The sequence below is a fragment of the Rhodnius prolixus genome, unplaced genomic scaffold (assembly GCF_049639745.1).
Source record: "Rhodnius prolixus isolate KJV_2025 unplaced genomic scaffold, Rpr scaffold_3, whole genome shotgun sequence".
Lineage (NCBI taxonomy): Eukaryota > Metazoa > Arthropoda > Insecta > Hemiptera > Reduviidae > Rhodnius > Rhodnius prolixus.
In genome coordinates this window covers 15,107,016-15,127,278 of record NW_027411603.1, presented here as the reverse complement: position 1 = coordinate 15,127,278, position 20,263 = coordinate 15,107,016, and the positions used below count along the sequence as shown (strand labels likewise).

At 34.3% G+C, this 20,263-nt stretch overlaps 1 protein-coding gene and 1 long non-coding RNA gene across 9 annotated transcripts in view; one reads left to right on the top strand and one right to left on the bottom strand.

Annotated features, from left to right (window-relative positions):
• The window catches only part of LOC141453690 (uncharacterized), a 493,018-nt gene that overhangs the window by 262,210 nt on the left and 210,545 nt on the right, over positions 1-20,263 (top strand). The gene's annotated exons all lie outside the window — the stretch shown is intronic.
• LOC141452281 (uncharacterized) lies at positions 6,523-19,717 on the bottom strand. The gene is made up of 4 exons (XR_012457313.1): positions 17,788-19,717; positions 11,749-11,845; positions 6,896-6,950; positions 6,523-6,669 (listed from the first exon to the last, which is right to left on the bottom strand). It is a non-coding gene; the product is annotated as an uncharacterized lncRNA (long non-coding RNA).

The window sequence follows — 20,263 nt, the reverse complement described above, 5'->3', positions numbered from 1 at the left end:
AGTTCTAATTGAATTATTACATTATTTATGTATGAAAGAGAATTCAGCTTACTTGAAAACCAACATTTAACTAATCCTTTAAAATCTCTGTCTTTATAGATAAGTCTGTATTATAATTGAGAAGGAAGATATTTTGGAGAAGTTTTTTATGAATTTAAATGGACGATTCACTTTGGCTACCCAATCCATGCTTCACTACTATGATGGAGCATTCATTCACTCTGGATTAATTCACACGCTGAACATTAAAAAATAAATTATGAATATGAAAGTACACCTTTTGACACTGTTATGAGATCTCACTCCAGAAATAGTAATCTATGAAAGAAAAACAAAAATAATAAACCATTAAAACTGGCGAAAATTAGGGAAAAAAAAAGAAAAGCTTAAGCAACAAGTGATGGATTCCCTAATCGGATATTACTAAAACAAACAAGAAATGAGAAAAAACATGTCCCTTCCAAAATTGAATACTTTATAGATTTTCATTCTTTATTTTCAATGAGAAAGAAAATCCTAGTGTGTTGCCGTTAACGGAAGGGCGAAAACAAGGAACACTGACTGGATGTAGCAGGATAGCTGCAGGCCTAGGAATAACATTACAGCGGACACATGTGTTCCAATTTAGTGAAATATCAGCAGCGCAGATTATTTCACAGGATAAGGATGATTTCCTTTTATTCTTCCTGTACTGATCCACTTGCCAATAATATTATCCTACTTTTCCTTCTAGAAATCTTATTGGATACTTCGCATTTTAACTATAATCGAGTTTAAAAAAGAAAAAAAGTTTAACGTTTTTGACAGTAAAATTGACACTAATAATGAAAAATTCTAAAAATATTTTCATTGTTTTTGGTGTGCAATTATTTACTAAAAATATTCTCGATGAACGATGGAAACCATTCTCTCTGCAGCTCCTATGGTTGTTGCTGGCTGGTCGGTAATCTGATGATACATATATAGATTTGCAAACAAATTTTCAATAATTAAGTTATTTTACGGGAGAGAGGATTAGATAAGTGAAATTATTAACTCAGCCTATTGCAATCTTTAACCAGTTATCGCCAATGTGATGAACTAAAATTTAAAGCAACTAATGTTACCCAGATAGAACTTTAACTAATAGTGAAAACAGGTGATAAAAATAAATTTAAAAGAAACCTGAAAAAAATATTATTCAATAATGAAGTACTCTGTAGCTTTCAGCCACTGCAGCCTCTAACTTCCTAAATTCTAAAAAAGGGATTTGAAGAATCCGACTTGAATTTTGGTTTTTCATTCGTGAATGCAATAAACAATGTTGAAGATTACGCGTCACAATTTGGTCTCCTTTCAATTAGACCAATTTTAAAGTTAATAAATGAAACACATTAATAATATAAATGCAAATTTTCTTAAATTTAATTCATATTTTAATTAAAAAAATAAATTTCATTTTTGCGATGAATTCTTAAATGTTTTCTACCTGATTTTCGCTTTCATCATCTTAACTGTTATGGTAAGACACTATCACAGAGTTGCTCCCTCGATTTTCTCAGGTCCTGAGTTCGAGCCTAGCCGGTTAACTTTACATTTTCAAAGAGCCACTCCAGGTCACTGATTCACAATGGGCCTCTCCTGCCGTTAGGACGCTGGAAAATCCCAGAACACTCATGTCTACAGACGAAAACTTTGAATGACCATACTCTTAAATATGTTTACATTTTTAAATTAAGTATTTGGGGTTCAACCAAACGCTTAAATCTGCAAAGGATCCAGTCCTTGCAGTCTAAAATTCTTCGCTCTATAGTAAACGCTCCTTTCTACGTCACCAATCAAACCTTCACATAGACGTGAACATTTCTTTCGTGCAACACAAGTTGCAAAAACACGTTACAGAAAATTCCATATTAACATTCAATCACATCACAATCCACTTGTACAGCATATATCCTCCACAACATTTCCAGATAACACTTCTAGACAGTGGCCTCGCGATCTCCTCTCTGATGAAGAGAGTTAGTAGAATGTAGAATGTTATTGGAGTGTTACAACTGGGTAACTTCTCCACTCTGATGTGTGTGATATGTTGCTTATTGTTACTCTTGTTGCTTATAACGCAATGCGTTGATTGTAACTAAATAAATCATTAAAAAAAAAAAAAATTAAGTATTATTAATAAGCGACGTTAAAACTTTAGTTTTATTATCACATTTATATGTAGTCTAAACGCTTTTATCTAAGCACTCAATCCCTTGTCGATTGCATTTATGTTAAGTTTGTGCAGTCAACTGGGATTAGAGTTAAGAGGACAGTTGAACTAACATTACGCAGTACAAACAGCCTCAATGTGTATTTAAGCAATTGTAATTTAGGCATAACATCACTTTCCTAAAGCCATCATCCATTGTCTTCCAGTTGGATAATGTTCATTGTAGCAAGTCTCTACTGGATCCTAGAAAAACCTTAGACTGTAGTTGAAGAAAGTCTCTAGGAATTAAATGTTAAAATAATTGATTTATTGATATTTTATTATATTAAATTTAATATTTATATTTTTAATTTCTTATAAACACTTTCAATGTCTTGAATGGCAGATTGACAAACTGTGCTACTTAGCTGACGTTTCCTGTAGAGGCTGCCTCCAGAGCAAGTCCATTTCACTACCAAAGTTGGAAGCAACCTTACTCACAGGTTCCAAAAGTTAGAATGATTGACTTACGTTTTTCGAAGCATTTACAGCCTAACCATCAGTATAGACGTGGTGTCTATTTTTATTGCAAAGTATCTTTCTTGTAGATGCACAGTATGATTTCTATTCAAACTGATCCGAAGTGTGATGCGTAGTGGTTTCCTATTTTTTGGGGAACACTAGCAATCTTTGTCATATTCCCAACACCAATTATTAGGAAATTCTAATGGTTTCCGCTTAAGCTTGTTTTTTTTTTAGCTTCGATGCAAATACGTAAATTTGTCAATTGTCCTAATCGTTTTTGGCTGTCCAACTTGATTTTTAACTATTGATTTTATATCTAAGAGCGGCTTAGGTGAACATTCATGAGATGAAAAGAGAACTTTTAATCCATTAATATGAACATTCAAAAATCTTCTCAGGGACATTTACACTTCGGCTCTTAGGAGTACGTGTCCAAGTGCATGGTTTGTATTTCTTTGTTATTGTGGATGAAGTTTAAGGAAGTGCGTGAGAGGGTGTCGAGATGAGCTATAGTTAGCCTGCGGATGCTGAAACTGTAGTAGCTGCTTACGTCAACTATTCATTTTTTATAAAAATAAAATAAATAAACAAAAAATTTTGAAAATATAATTTAATTGTTCTATAGAAATTTCCAATTTTCCAACAATTACTGTTGACAGTATCGATTTATAAACAAATAGATGTATTGAACACAGACTGGCTGGCTGCTTTCTGTTGGGTTGTTGGGTAGAAGCTGCTCTCTTAAGCAGAAACGCCATTAACTACAGTAATTTGAATAGACTGTCCTCTCTCTCTGTCTTCCTTTCACTCACTCACTCATCATTGTCTAGCTGTAAACTAGCCGTTAAATTCGTGAGAGTAGATACTAATTACAGATAATTATACAGTAAATCAATTGGGATTGTGCGCTAATTACCTTGCAACAGCCAATAAGCTGTGAAAACGGCCGGCATCTTCTATGTGACATCATTTAGTACCAAGCACGCTTCTGTTCAATTACCACCATAGAAAGAAACAAAATCCTTTAACCAGCTGTGAAAGATGGTCCTTGAAAGAATCATTTCTTTAGATCCACATTTAAGGCCTATATAGATTTTATATAAAAAGCAATTAGATTGGATGCATATGTTCCTAAAAATCAGGGGATCAAAAAAAAAAAAGTAAAGGAAAGTGCTTGTTTTCAACGATTGAGTTAATTTCTGTTAAGAACTTTAAATGAAAGGTTGTCATATTTCGGACATCTCGTGAGCACGCATCTATGAACTTAATCTCCGCCAGCAATTTAGTGATCTTTTCCAATTTAATTTGCATAGTTTTTAAATAATCGAGTGTCTTTAAAAATAGCTATAGAGTGCCAGAATGGTTAATGAGCAAGCAATATCTAAAAGATCACAAAAATAATGTAGTTGAAAAAATATATAATTTATTAAAGCGAGTCAAATCTGAGCTTTTTTAGTTTACCACCGACGGTGATCTTTCGTTACAGACTGTCTCTGGAGTGTGATCTACTGGCTCCAAGAAAGAGATAGGCAGCTGGACTCGAAACCTTCGCGTGGGAAATCTGTGCTCTAACTACCGAGTTAAATCCTGTTGAGTTAAGAATTTCGTAACGTCTCATTCGTAATATTGATTTTTCTTAGCAAATAAGTTATAAAATTTGAAGTTAGTTGCCATTTTTCTCCTGTTTCCTTTACATTTTTGGCAGCTTCAGACCTTGGTTTAGTTTATTATAATAAATAATACAGTTAATTATTTTATGTTGGGCAGTTTTGTTATTTTTATTAGAATTAGAAATTTCATTTAAGTGTTTTCATTTAAACTTTACTTGTTTTTGGCCTCAATAAAGAAAAATACAGTTTACAATAATTTAATATATTAACATATATTTATTTTCTCTCCATTTTTTATTATAACCTTACGCTACTTTAATAACTCTCATCAACAATTAATTAAAAATGAATTAATATTTGATGACTAAATTTTCCAAGAAGAAAAGTCTTTTCTCCCTCTCTCTTGAAAACAGATGTAAACTTTTTCTTTCTACCATTATCAAGTATTTTCAAGTAAGTTTTTAGAATCAGTAACGCGTTCCAATTATTAATTCAAAAGATCAGTAATTGTGACAAAAGTTGATATTCAGACCACAGTCATATGTCGTTTTAATATCATACATTGAATGTACCTTTCATCTTACTAATTGACGTTAACAAATTATTGATTTCAATAAAATTAATTGCATTTTAATTAATTGCAAATTATTGATGGGTGTAGAGCAACCCTGGCAAGTTGTACACTTTACATTCACTAACCATAAATATTTGTTTTAATGAAAGTGGGTTGATTTAATTTTGGATTTTCATAAAATAAAAAAAAACTGGGAGTAAGCGCAGCACTAAAACCTGCCATTATTTTTGAATATTCGGCAAGAATTCCATAATACGAGAAATGTTGCATCAACCGCATGTCCCGTTGAGGAAATCACAACTAGGACCTGATAAAATCTGTGAAAGCCCCGAACAAGAATCACTATCAGCACTGATAGGATTCCCAATCTTGTTCTTGACTGCTGACATCCTACTGAGATTAACTATCAGAATGAATATTAAGAAAATGTCCAGGGCAAAATGACACGTCGATGGCAGGCTCGGGTTTCATGTAGAGGAGGTCGCCTGACATGGCGAACCTATTTATTTTCTCATTTCAACACACTAGTTTTTTCCATATGGATCATTCGAAGTTCGATTTGGAGGATAACTTTCAAGTACTTGTTTTTAATTCAGCGTGACTAATCGATTGGTCTACACCGTTTTTTAATGAGAAATGCAAATCCGCTAATTTGAAATTGTCTAGGCAAACAATGGTACATTCTCCAAGAAAGATCGTCTAGTGATATCCAGTGTCTAGGTATCTTCAGTCATTTTAGGTATAAATAGTTTTGTCTCGTCCTGTTCCTGAATGAATTTTCAATATAAACATCTTTCTTATTAATTATTCATTATTGTATTGGACTGAAGGAAATGGCAAACGCCATTTTATTTTGTTTACTTGGATATTTTTTCTTAGGATGCTTTTTGTCATCGAATGAATAATTTACTGGTGAAGTTTGGAGAAAGTGATATAGGCTATAGCCTGGAGAAAGATAGTGCGCTCGGTGGATGTTGAGCTTGCTATTGGTGGATAGAGTCTGAGTGGGGTTGCTTGCGAAGGAGAGGCGGCGGTATGTTTGACTAGAAGACCAAACCAAAAAGCAATGTGGCTCCGGCCATCGCTTCCTTACGTACCGCCCTGCAGCACGCCCGTACGCGCACCCCCTCTCTTGTTCACACACTACCACACAGGCACACTTTCAACCAGTATCCACTTGATATTCCTCAGCGGACATATACAATCCACTTAGCTCTCACTTCCAGATCCCCGTTGCCATCCTCTTTTCAGACAACTTCACCACCATTCCCCATTCCACATGGCTATTTCCGTCCGCGTCCAAACTACGCCACAGGGTTTACACATTTACCTAAATCCAACCCACACACGTTCGTGAAATTCGTTCATTTCAACGCATACATACACTTAAGCTTTCTAAGACCTCATGTGAAATCTCTGCTTCAAAGTGCTTCCACTATACTTTAAAAGTACACATCACTGAATCCATCCATTTCTTTATGCTGCTGTATGACATTACTTACCTTGATTTCACAATGATCTCTTATTTTTTTACTTCTTTTTTTTCCATAAATCAATCATCTTGATATCGAAAATAAGATGTATTTTTAAGAGGAATGAATATTTTGCAATTTTACCATGATTTTTATAAAACGGTTTTATTTGAGTAAATATTTCTTTATTAACAATTAATAATACGGTAGAATTATTAAATGAAGTGCAATTTCATATTTTTTTCACTTGAAATATCATCTATAGTCTAGATTTGTCTGTCCAAACGGCTCTTCTAATATATCCATTTGTTTGTTCTACAATTTATTTATATGAAAATTCCAAAAAAGATTATTAAAAGTATTAATAACAAAATTATTAATAATTAAAAATAAACTATGCCTATTACTTCAGTCTTGTTTAACGTTTAACTACCAACCAGGTGTAATGTGGGAGGCGAATACCTAACTTATTTACAATTAATTTTTTATTTTTAAGCATAAAATAAAATGCAAAAACTAAACCAGAAATGGAACCCAATACCAGAAATCATCTTGACTTTGCTGTCCTCGCCTCTACCGTTCGTCCTCCGTGGTGCCTTAAAAATGAGAAATTTGGTATTAATTATTTTGATATTGTTTTAATATCGTAATTTTGGTAGTAAAATAAAATTAGAACAATAACCATTGGGGGGAATTATTTTGTGGTTTAAATGATAATATCTCCCACTTTAAATTAGTTTGGACTTAAGGTCTTAAGCCAGAGATTACCTGGAACAGTTGGAACAACAAAAGCAATCCCTTGGGAGATGAGGAAAGTTGGTAGGGGCGAACCATAGTAGCCCTACAAGATATTGCTATAGCGTTTACGAATCCTGTACGGATTGCTATACAACTGCAAATGGATAACTCTTCTACAATAAGGAAGACTTTAGAAAAAAGTAATAAGAATATTTATAATCATAACGTGGCGGTGCAAACATAAAATTCATGTTTTTATTAATTAAAAAACAAAAATTAAACATTTGGGTATACCGACCTTCCTTCGAAACCAGTTTTATGTTTTTATAATATTACAAAATCTTAGCATAATGTGCTATATATTCTTTTTAATTATTTCATAAGTTATTATTTTAAAAAATAAATATATAAACACAAAAGATGGAGAAGTACTTGAAGCATTGAAAAATAAGTTGATATTCTTCTATCGATCAGTGTTTAGTAATATCGGCACCAAATACAGGCTCCAAGGTTTCTATGTTTTTTGATGGAAATTAAGACTTATCTGTTTTTATTGCCCGCGTCTTAAATAAATCTCTTAGAAAGAAACTGTTTAAATTTATTCTTAGAAAACATGCGGATTCCGTGCTGAGGAAAAGTAAGCTGTGAAGGACTTAGTTTGGAATTAGATGGTCTTGGAAAAGATTAACTTTATTCCAGGAATACAGGATATACGTACATCGGAGAGGCTTTCAATTTCACAAGAAAGCCAAGGAAGGGATGGAATGCTGCCTTGTAAATTTCAGGTTGGTTTCCTACATTTGAACTGAAGGTACTCTACTACCTAATTCTGGAAAACTCGAGTGCCCAACTTAAATACGTAATCATACTTGCTCCTTTTTCTCGTGAGTATTTGGAGCGAAAAATACGGTAATCAGTAATGTTTTTATTTATTGTTCACGCGTAAAATTCGCCTGCTATCATTTGTTTAATTAAGAACAAGTGAATCTTTAGCTGACAAGTTTCCATGCCTTTTAAATAATGCAGCTACTGTGAGGAATCCGTTGCAATCGCTTGATGACGGTGCTGGTAAAATATTTAATATCGTTGTGGTTTTGTTCATACACAGACTGTGAAATGAGAAGTTTCTCTTTAAATTTGTTCCTTAAACCTTTCTTGATGGAGAATCACTTTACCTTCTTTCTCAGCATTAAGGAGTTTATGAAGGAACTAGAAAGGAATAATTATAAATCGATTGAATAAGGAAAGATGAGAAGAATTGGAAGGGCTTTCAGGAATGGAGATGTTTGAAGTAGATAAGCGTGGTTCTATGCGGCCTCCATTGCACTGTTCTGTTTGCTTAATGCCTCGCAAGGCCCAAGATAACGATAACAAACCGTGGGGCCTCTCATCGCCTCTACATAAACCCTCTTCTTCCATCTCATACCGCTTTCATTACATCCCCGTCTACAGGGAGCTTGCTTGTGGCCTCCAGTGCACCATCCCATCCATAAACTTTAACCCGCAACCCACAATAACCTGCCCTATAGCTGGTTGAAATACTAAGTAGGGGACAGTATTGCTTCCTTTATTCCTATCATATAGATAACGGGATAAGAATATAAAGAGATTCTCTACTCTATACTTGTTGGCATTAACTTTATACATAAATATATGTATATTGCTGATTTTATTTATCGTAACACGCATTTTTTTCCCCCTGACGGTTTCGGGCTTCAACCATTTTCGAAGTTGATAAATCTTTCCGGTAGAAAATTTCACTTCAACTGTGCTTTGCTCTCACACGACATTCGCCAAATTTGTAGATCTTAACTCTTTGTTACCAAAAAAAAAAAAAAAAAAAAAGAAGTATTTCTTGCTTAAAAATTAATTCTAGAAGATTTTAATTTCTTATCCGAAACCAATAACTTGCTTTTTATTTATATAGGATGACACCACGTAAAAGCGTCCATACTTCTTTTACTTATCGACTAGAACGATGGGTTGAGAGAGAAAGCGGAATTTTTCCAATCACCTGGCTCGCTGTAGTATTAAATGAAAGTAGGGTGTCGGATGCCATACAAGTAGAACATTTTAATGCCCATTCAGTCTTGAATGAACTCTGCATTTGATTTACAAAAGCTGTGGGCCACTAATAACCAAGGTAGTCGATGCCCCCCCCCCCCCAAAAAAATATATATATATATATATATATATATATATATATAATAAAATCGATCAGTGTTATGTTAGCGTTGAGAATAATATGATTCAATCTGTTAATTTTTGTGGAAAACGTAAAAATAAGTTACATGAATTTAATCCTCTTTTATTAGTTCTTTAAACACAAAAAACGGAAATATTCTCAATATAAAATTCCAGGAAAGTTGTGATTCATTTATTGGTTTGGTAATTGGGGTTCCTAGGGGGTGGAGCCTGTATTCATTAAATTTGTTATCTTCTTTAATAGGCGAAATGAATGTAATAAATCAGTTTTAAGCTGATTTAATTCCTCGGACTCTACGATTCCGGACAATGCCGAATTCCCAGGAGTTATGCTCTTTCTGCATTCGTATTTAATGATGATTTCCCTTGGATTAGTGTCTCTCATATTTCATTTGTTTTATTTTTGGCTTTAATTAACATTAAAACAACTTGATATTGATCTAGACTGCCGCTTAGCTTTGAAACTAGTTAGTTCAATAGAAACGATACCCTCAATGTACGATATGTAATAGTGATGCAAAGCATAAAGCTAAATTAGAGATAAAAGCCACAATGAGACAAATAGAAAATTAGTCACCCACTGACGGAATATGTAAAATTGTTTGCTGATGCATGCAATTAAAGCGATAAACTATTTCTACGCAAAGCTAGACTTTGTACTAAAGTAACTTTGTATTAAAGTTACCTCTTTAATAGTTCACAATGAACTATTTTCAGCATAAATATATTTAGATTAGGGATCCTTAAATTTGACAACAGTATTTCAAATTTGGAATTTATCTTAAATATTGAATCCTTATGGGTTTGACTTTTTAAGGGGCTAAGTTTGTTCTAGTGACTGTAGGTAATCACGCCTAGTCATAATGGGGTTCAGAAGTCTGTCTAATTACATGAGTGAGTGTCAAAGATCAGTTACAAAACGTTGTTCTACAGTTTTATTTCCTTCTAATTCTTGTAGTTTTGGCTGTTCATTATTATATATTTTTTTTTAGTTTTGCGTTGAAATATAATTTAATTAAATATAGTTTATTATTAATTTGAACCACTTCCTTACAGTGTTATAAAGGTTGCGTGGAAAATGCGTCAAATAAAAGATTTATGCGTTTGTGTGTGAAATGGTCATAGAAACTTCAAAAAATATCGTACTAAGACAATGTAAAAGAAATGAAAAATTTAAAGACATAATGTTTTTAACAAAGAATTGGATTCAACGCTCAGTCTGCTAATAAAATTTAGTTTTATTAGCATTTTTTGCACTTATTTTCAAAGCAATAATATATTTATTTTGTTCTTTATTATCTTTATCCGGAATACTTTAGTCTTTTGAGGAAGTTTGTTTGATCACAGTGCTGGGGCTGTCATGTTTCCTGTTACCCCACAACACTTCACTCTTGTTGTTATTATTTTAAAAATTAATGACAAACTGCGCAATACATTGGATCATTATTAAAAAGTTTGTCTAATTTTAAAAATCAGACAAAACAGACATAAGACGATAATCACTTTCATTAATTTGACCAATTTTGTTGAGCAGCCTTTTTGCTTCCTTTAGATTGTGGCGTTCGTTTGTACGTCTGTGTCGAAATTAATCTTAAAATTACGTTGTAAACGTTAGGTAAAACATGAAATTTGGCGATAGTATGACAGGAATTATTTTGATTTTTCAGACTATCTAGTGGAGTGTAGTATTCATTATTATAGAAATGCCAGCTTACGTACTATTCATAAAAGCTTCACATTTTTCCAGCTAAAATATTTCAAAATATTTAGATAATAAAACGAATTTTATACATATTAGTAGAATACCAAACGTAATAAATAAATGGAAAACGAGGAAAAGTAAAAAATATAAAAATAAGAGGGAAAAATTAGATCTTATGTAAGATACAGTATAGGCTTGTTCTCATATCCAATGGCCTACAATCCACTTAGGGCACTCCAAATGTGTGGGAATCTGTAGGTCTTCAATCAATGAGTACTTCACTGCACTCCCTGCTTCGCATTTGTAGGGAAGGGTTGTTTTTAAAGAAATTTATTGCAACTGTTTATTGCAATTTAGTAAACCTATTTCAACAACTTATTTAGTAGATTGCTTTTGGAAGAAAAGTATTTCCATTCCAATTTTTTATATAATAATTAGTAAACATTTTAGTCTTTCGGTTGTTTAAATTGATTTAAAATTATTTGTCTTCAATTTTTATTTGTAAGAAGCTTTGGAAATTATTCAGATCTAGCTTGGCGTGGGAAATAAAGAAATGACATCCTTTCGAAGGAACTTTGTCCTAGAAATGAAATATTTTTATGTCAAACGATTTTATTTACTTACTATTGCTAGGTCCACAGCTTTCAAACCGATTGGAACTTTTGGGTTACCTTAAAACTATGTTCTGTGAAATTGTTGTTCAGTAAATTGGATCTAGAATAATTTATTTATCAAATTAAATTACATACCAGTTAATGTTTTAAATAAAGCAACAATTCTCCTAGACACTCCAAAGATGGGATCCTGGCAGAGAATGTTTTTTACCGCAAGTTTAAATTCATCTACCTAAAGTAAAACAAATTTTAAGTTTTTATCTGTGCAATTTTACAGTTTTTCTCAACTGCATCAGTACTGCGTATAATACAAGATATATATGTAAATTTTTACGATTAACAGAGCTGGAGTTTGCCAGCGGTTAGTTTTTGCATACATGCATTACTACCTCTAAAGGCGCTAGGTGTATAGTTTGAATGTTATAAGTGGTGCTTGCATACTTAGGCTGGGCAATTCGCAGGGACTCCAAAATCCTTAAAGAAGTGGCCAATTTCTTTCTAAAAGTTTTAAAGAAAGTCATAGTAATGAAAAGTAAAATTGTAATAATCTATATTTATATTTATTTATTTTTGAGCGTTTCCTGTGTAAGTAGCTGATCAATTTTCTAATAATTTTTGGTGAATCATGGTTACTTCCAAAAGAGAAACACAAATATGGCCATTTTCAGCTTAATTTATTTTTTGCCAAGCTTTCTACTTAGGGACCAGGTCATTTTCAGGATATTTTAAGATTGAAATTGTCTATAATTTCTCTCCCAATTTACTTAATTATTATTTATTCATCACTTTATGTAAAGCTCGTAATGAACTGGAATACCTAAGTATAATTCCTAATTTAAGTTCTTAAAGGAGTCCTTCTCATTCCCCTGAATTCTCGATCCAGTTTTTTATTGACTTTCACCCTCCCAAGCTTTACCTCGTCGAAGCCGCTTTTCCTATTATACGTACATCTTTCATTCGAAGAAAAGCCACTGAGATTGGTCTTACTAACTTAAAGTCACGTTCAATTAGCAGTAATACTTCTTATTTTCCTGCTACATAGTACTTTCTATTCTGAAGAGATGCTCCTTAATAAATTGATTTCTTAGCATAACGATCTTCTCCTCTCTGTACATGTTTTTTCGCGCTATCTTCTCCTAAAGATGGAGAAAATAATCTTAATAATTTATTTCTTGACATGCTAAGCATTATTTGCTCCATAATAAATTTTACCATTTCATGATTTAAGGTTACATAGCTTATGTACCAGTTTTCAAATTCGAACTATTTTGTAACTGTTTCTGTTCCAGGACTTAAATTTGTACACAGTATTTATGTAGAGAAACAATTTTACAAATTCCTTTTCAGTATTTAAAAATTAAGAAACAAATCGATAAGATGCCATGCCACCACTTTACGATCAGCAGTTTATTAAAAACCACAACAATCACAAAGTTTATTGGTATCAAAATTATTAAATAATAATAAGCTGTATTTTGGGAAACATTATGAAAATATTTTTTTTTTTTTTTAGATCTTTTATTGCAATTTACCACTGCAACAGTTGTTGCAACAAGCAAATACGGTGAAAGGGAAAAGAAATAACGGGAAATCATGATTGGAGAAGGCACCCAGTGGTGCCACTCCAGTAACGTGCTTAAGATAAGAGAAGATCACGAGGCCATCTTCTCTTCAATCTCCTTAGAGGATTACCTGGTAATGTGGAGGAAGATAGGTGATCTATGAGAGGGTTAGGATGAGCTGCTGTAGAGGAATGAAATTTGAAGAAACGAGTGTTAGCAAGATCTGTAATGAAAGGAATTTTGAGGTCATTATGGATAGTGAGGTTAGATACATAGAACGGAGCGTTAAGAAGTTTTCGAAGTATTTTTGACTGTAATGTCTGGAGGCGTAGTGAGTTGGAACGCTTAGTCGATCCCCATACTTCGATGCCGTATGACCAAATGGGTCGCAGTAACATTAGATATAAGAGTCTTTTGTTATGTAGGTTAAGTTTCGAACGTTTGTCAAGTAGTCTGGCGAGAAGTTTGTAGCGTTGGTTAGTTTCTTGTCTTTTCAGTCTAGTATGGGGATTCCATGTCAACCGTTTGTCTAGGTGCAGTCCAAGGTAACGTACTTTGTCCACAGCTGGTATAGGAGTTTGGTTCAAGATGACAGGAGGTAGGATTTTCCGTCTGAGAGTAAATACTATAAACTTAGACTTCGTAACGTTGGTTTTGATTCTCCATTTGAAAAGCCAGTCCTGTAAGTGGTTGATGTGTGTTTGTAGAGTTCGTGTAGCGATAAGGGGATCGGAATGTGGAGATAAGATAGCAGTATCGTCAGCAAAGGTGGAGAGGATAGTATTTGGATGTTGAGGTATGTCTGCTGTATACAAGGAGTAAAGAATAGGACCTAGGACACTGCCCTGAGGAACACCAGCTCGAGCTAGACGGATATCAGAGTCTGCTGCTCCACAGTTGACTCTGAAATATCGATCTTTTAGGTAAGATTTGAGGATGAGGTAGTAAGTATGAGGAAGAATCTCCCTCAGCTTAAACAGTAGTCCCTCGTGCCACACCCTGTCGAACGCCTGAGCGACGTCAAGGAAAACACTCGGGCAATACTGCTTTCGCTCGAGGGAGGTAGCAATAGTGTCTACAACGCGAAGCACCTGGTGAGAAGTTGAGTGATGTCTCCGAAATCCGAATTGATGATCCGGAATCATATTTTGTTCTGACACTAGAGGATAAAGTCTTTTAAGAAGTAGCTTTTCGAGGATTTTGGAAAGAAGTGGTAGTAAGCAGATTGGTCGGTAGGAAGTAATACTAGTGATGGGTTTCGTCGGTTTTGGTATCATTTTGATGATTGAGAATTTCCACAGAGTAGGAAAGTGCGTCGTTCTGAGGACAGAGTTGTAAAGCAGTGTGAGGAATAGTATGGCTTTTTTTGGAAGTTCGTTTAAGATGGTTGAGGTTATGAGATCGTAGCCAGGTGATTTTTTAGGTAGTCGGCGAATTTCGTTCATTACGTCTGCAGGTGTAAAAGGTTTTGGTGGTAGGCTGAGTTGGAGGGGGATGTCCAGTCTGTTGTTAACGTCTGCGGCATGTCGCTGGTCTAGTATGTCGATATGTGGCAAGAATATATTTGTAAGGTGGGTTGCAAATAAGTTGGTTTTCTCTTCATCGGACTTGGTCCAAGAGCCATTATCCTGGCGAAGTGGAGATGATATCTGCTTATACTTCAATATTCTTCTAGTAACAGTCCATAGAGATTTATTTTCAGTTGTTAGTTGCTCAGTGAAGTCTGCGTACCTGTCATTGTAATATTTCTGTAACTCTAGTTTTAGTTGTCTGGTTAGTCTGTTCAAAGTTCGTTTGTTTGATGGGTACCTTTGATTTTGCCATTGGTTTCTAGCTCGTCTTTTGGCTGTGATTAGCGTGCGGATGTGAAGTGGTAGATTGTGGGTTGGTAGAGTAGTTGTAGAAGGTCGTATGTAGATTGTAGAATTCCAAATGCTCTGCTGTATTGCCACTGAGAAGTCATTTACTTTGTCGTCCAGTTGTTGTGGTGTTTTCAGTGAAGTATGTAAGTCAAGTTTTTCTTCTAAGTTGGAACGAAAGAGGGCCCAGTCAATTGGTCCGTTAATCAGAGTGGGTCTACGTGGAATGGGTATAGGTCGTACGTCTAGAGTAAGTAAGACAGGACTATGGTCAGATGAGAGATCGTTAATTCCTTGTATTTCTGCGTGGATGTTTGTGAGTGAGGAACAGACAAAAAAGTCAAGCAGGTCGGGAAGTTTTCTGAGAGATGTTGGCCAGTAAGTCGGTTGGTTGGGTGAAAGAGTACTGAGTCTATTGGAAGATATAGTATTAGAGAGCGTCATACCTCGAGGATTTCTCACTCTGCTTCCCCATTGAGGATGCTTCGCGTTGTAATCGCCACCAGAAAGAAATCGAGGTCCTAAGGATTGAAAGAATCGGTGGAATTGCTCTTGGTTTATTTGGTGATTGGGTGGGCAGTAAACTGCTGAGATAGAGAACTGGAAAGGATTACTGGGTAAAGTGATGGTAGTAGATTGCAAGAAGTTAGTTGAGTCGCTAGGAGTGTAGTTGTGTTGTATAGTTCTTCTGATTAGTATGGCGGTCCCTCCGTGAGCTGTGTTGTCTGGATGGTCAGTTCTGTGAATAATGTAGTCGTTTATGAAGAAATATGATCTGCTTGTAAAGTGGGTCTCAGTAATCAGCGCAATGTCAATTCTTTTCTCATGGAGAAGAATGTCCAGTTCATGTCGTCGTGAAGTTAGTCCATTAGCGTTCCAAAGAAGAATAGTTAAGGAATGTTGAGTGTGAGCCATAGTAGGAGTTTAAGGAAGTAGTTTATTAATTAGCGAGGTGAGAAGCGAAATTAGTGGAGTTACCAGGTTTTTCAAGTCAGTGATGAAAGAGTTGAGTGTTGATGTGATGTCAATTGGAGAAGTGGTTGTGACTGGAGCTTGGGTTTGAGATTAAAGAGAAGATGGTCCAGCTGCTACATCAGCATAGCTTAGGGTACTGGTGTTTGGCAATGAAGCCTTTCTTCCAAGCTGCAGAGGAGATGAAGAATGAAGCTGAGGAGCGTGGTTCGATTCCTGTTGCCTTCTCAGTGCAGACGGGTGATTATAGACTGGTTCCGGCTTTCTCTTCTGTTGCAGTTCTTTGTGGACAGTGCATCCTTTCCAACTCGCCACATGTTGCCCAAGGCACAGAACGCATTTCGGTGGGTCTTCTGCTTTTTTGGTACATTCAGCTGTGAGATGGGCTCCTGCACATTTTACACAGCGGGGGGCATGTTGGCAGTAACCTCTGGTATGGCCGTACGTTTGGCAGCGTTTGCATTGCACGATATTGTTTTGTTTGTAAGGTTCTTCGACACGGATAATAGTATTCAATACTGCTCGAAGATTGAATATTTCTTTGTTGTTAGTTTGTGGTTCTAAGTCCACAAAGAACAGAGGCAGCGGGTACTTTGTTATTGGGTGGTAAACTAATGAGACATTTCTCACCTTATGTCCTTGCGCTTCAATTTCTTGTTTAATATCTTCAGCTGGGACACTGTGGTGAAGGTTACGAATCACCACTCTGAAGGGTTTGCCCTGTTTTAGTTGGTAAGTGTGGTATGTATATTTCTTATCTTTCAGATAATGAACAATGCTTCTGTAGGATTCTACGGTTAGCGCTGTCAAAATGGTTCCTGAGAGGTTCGTTTTGCATGTGTAGTTGCTGGCTCCAACTAAAAGTGTGATTTCTCTACAGAATTCCATATAATTCTGTAGGTTTTTGATGTAAATTGGAGGAGGTTTGTATTCTTTTTGCGGCTTTTCCGTGGTATTTGTTTCCATAGTGTCGTCGTCTTTTAAGTTTTCGAATTTATTTTCGGAGATAATGCCCGGAGGGGCAGATATTGCGGTGGCCGGTAAAGAGGTGACACTTACCTCGGTTAGCATTGCAGTGCTCATTGCAGTCGGTTCATTTTTTGTTGTCGATTTAGTTACTTTTACAGTAGCTGTAAGCTTCTTCTTTTTCGTCTTCTTTTTGGGCGGTGAGCACCCAGTCGCGCTAACTCTTTTGGCCTCTTTGGTGATCGCCTTGGTGGTCATTGATTTTTTGGTAGTAAAACTATCGTCTGATTCACTTTCTTCGTCGCTGAGGCTCATTTTGCCTACAGCTCTTCTCTTACTGTGGTTGTTTTTAAAAGGCGCTATTTTTAACTTTGTTCTTAAGATAACAATCAAATTGTCAATATAATAGCAAAGTTAATACAATAAAGTCTCAATTTACCTCAAAAAAGTAAATTAAACTCAGCACAAAATTTTTAGTGTCTAGTTTACACAATAGCTAAACATATGACTTATGAAAATATTAAAATTTGAAAGTGAAAATAATGTTTTCCTCCATTACCTTGATTACAATCAAAATTTATTATTTTCTTTTAATTAAAAAAGAAAAACAAAAATTTATTTACGTTCGGATACTTTTTCCGTTCTCGTCAGTATTTAAAAATGTTGGTTTTTCTACTTAAAAAATATATTTACGTTCGGAAAATAAACCAAAACTTTTTTTTTTCTTGTAAAAACTTGATTTCCTTTTTCACTCTATATTTTATTAATCTGTTGAATACTATTGTAAATTTGTAAAACTTAAGCCTTCGACCTACCTGTGGATACAGAGTTTTCTTTGTTTCCCATTATTTTCTATTGTGCTCTACTCATCCAGATTACTCCTTATGAGGAGGCATACAATTTGAAGGAATTCTTCGTCCCAGTTATGGGATGATCTTCCACGTTTTCTCGTTGGTTTATACTGCTTAGTTCCATTTTCTTTGCAGCTTTAATTTTCTTAAGTCAGTTGTTAATGATTCTTCCTCAACTAATCCTTACTTTACCTATCCTTTTTCTTAATTCCAATCATTTTTCTTACTATCGAGCTCACAACTTCTTTTAATTTTTTAATAATTTTTGCTATCAAAGTGCATTTTTCAATATTCGTTCAACTGAATTGTTATTTTGTCATTGCTAACAAAACAACTTCTTTGCGCGGACATAGGAATGGGCGAATATGAGAGGAAAGTACTCATGAATGAAAATTCGCAATCACAGGGTTCAGGGGAAAGGTACTCATCAATGACGTCAGGTAACTGCTGCAATGAATGATGAATGCTGATGCAATGATAATACAAGTGTACGATACGGGACGATGTAGCCTTTTCCTACACACTTTCATTTTAACACCGCAGCAAACTCCTGCAACCTTTTAAGTTTTGAAATCCACTTTGTTTTAATTTTTTTTATAAATTTCAATTCCACCATATGGCACAACAGTGTAAATAAATAATTATATGAATAAATTAAGTAAATAATAAATACAACTCAAACAGGTATTAAAAGCTCAGTACTTGTATTAATAACTTAGTGGAAAACATACTAACACCTTTATGATTTAAACTTGGCACTCCGGACAGATCTTTACTTAAAATTGAAATGATAATAGCAAATTAAAATATTGAATTCAAAGGAAACTTTTAAGCTAGCGATGTAGATTTAGAATTAGTTTCAAAAGTAATTTAGTGAAAATAAAGATAAATCTTTGAACTTTAGTTTAAATACATTACTAACTCTCTGCGACTATGCTGGTAATTTGTCTGCCGTTGGATGGATTAATTTTCACACCTTTATTAGTTCACATGAGTTTAGTTTTTATGTGCATACATTCACACAGGAATTAGGTAAGATCATCGTAATTTGCAGTCTAAAACTTAAAAATAAAACACCAAAATAAACATTACAAATTAAAAAGAAATAAATTTATTGCCGTTAAATTAAATTATCATTTAGTTTTAACTTAATTAAGTGATAAATAAAAATGGGAAACTTTATTCATTGTAGCCCACGATATTAACTATTCAAAATTTACTAACACCGGTGCAATTAACCTTCAACCTTTAATAAATTAATCCTTGTCGTTAAAATTTACTAATTCCTTCACCAACGGCTGCGTAGCATTTCGTGCTATTTCTACTTTGCAGTTAACGTTTGAAATATTCTTGGTTTTTTATGGTTTTGAAGATCTCAGAGTACTGTAGCTTCTCATTGTATCTCAACTCTATTTGCAAAGATTTAATAAGGATCAACTTAAGTTACCGGAAACGAATAAATAACTTAACCCTAAGCCAAATAAACCTCAACAACTACCGACGTCACACCGTCCTCTATAGCTGATTGTCAGGGTTGTTTGTTGTTGTTAATCTGTTTAAAAAATGTATTTAATAGAGGAAAACTTACATTACTACAGGAGATTACATCAAGGAGATTCACTTCAGAAAAATAAGAGATTTTGTATATTCTGTAGAGCTTTCCTATTGTTGAGCATGAGTACAATGCTGTAACTCTGGTCACCCGACAGTATTGTGCCATTTAAGTTTTATTTTAATTGACTTGTTAATATGGGTTCAATAAGAGGTACTACAAATAAAAATATTAATGTTGATGTGAATTAGAAAATTACTCTCATCCACCAGATGCCACATACAGTACCAAAATTATCTAAAATTATGAACGGTGGTGAACAAACACACAAATTCGAACACATGTTCAAAACCAGCCATTAAAAGTCCGGTAAATTCAATACTTTATTCCATTAAAACCAATTTTTGAAGTTGCGGCTGTTATTCGATTTCATTTATGTACTAAATAAAATAACATTAAAATTGTATAAAAAAATTGCAGTGAATAGTATGCTAGTTGTTCGATTTTCAAGCGTAGGGGCGTTTCCTGCACACGTTCGAACAAAGGGTGTATTAACACAAAACCCTAATGAATTTTCGGCAATTTTAAATATATATATATTTCTCATTCTGGTGAACTTCATGTCCTGGAAAAAAAAAAAAGAAATCCAGGAAATAAATTTAAAAACAAAACAGAAATTAGATGAAAAAGGAGGTTGTGTTATGGAGGAGATTCTCTAGTTGGTCGACGGGTTAAAACGCTAACAGTTTTGAAGTTTTAATTAAAAATTTAGCAAAAACATTGCCAAGAACCAAACACATTTCAACGTACTTGAGCAACTACATCAGTTGGGAACATGCCTAGTCTTATTATTTCCACAAGTCTTATCTTTCATTAATTGTAATTTAT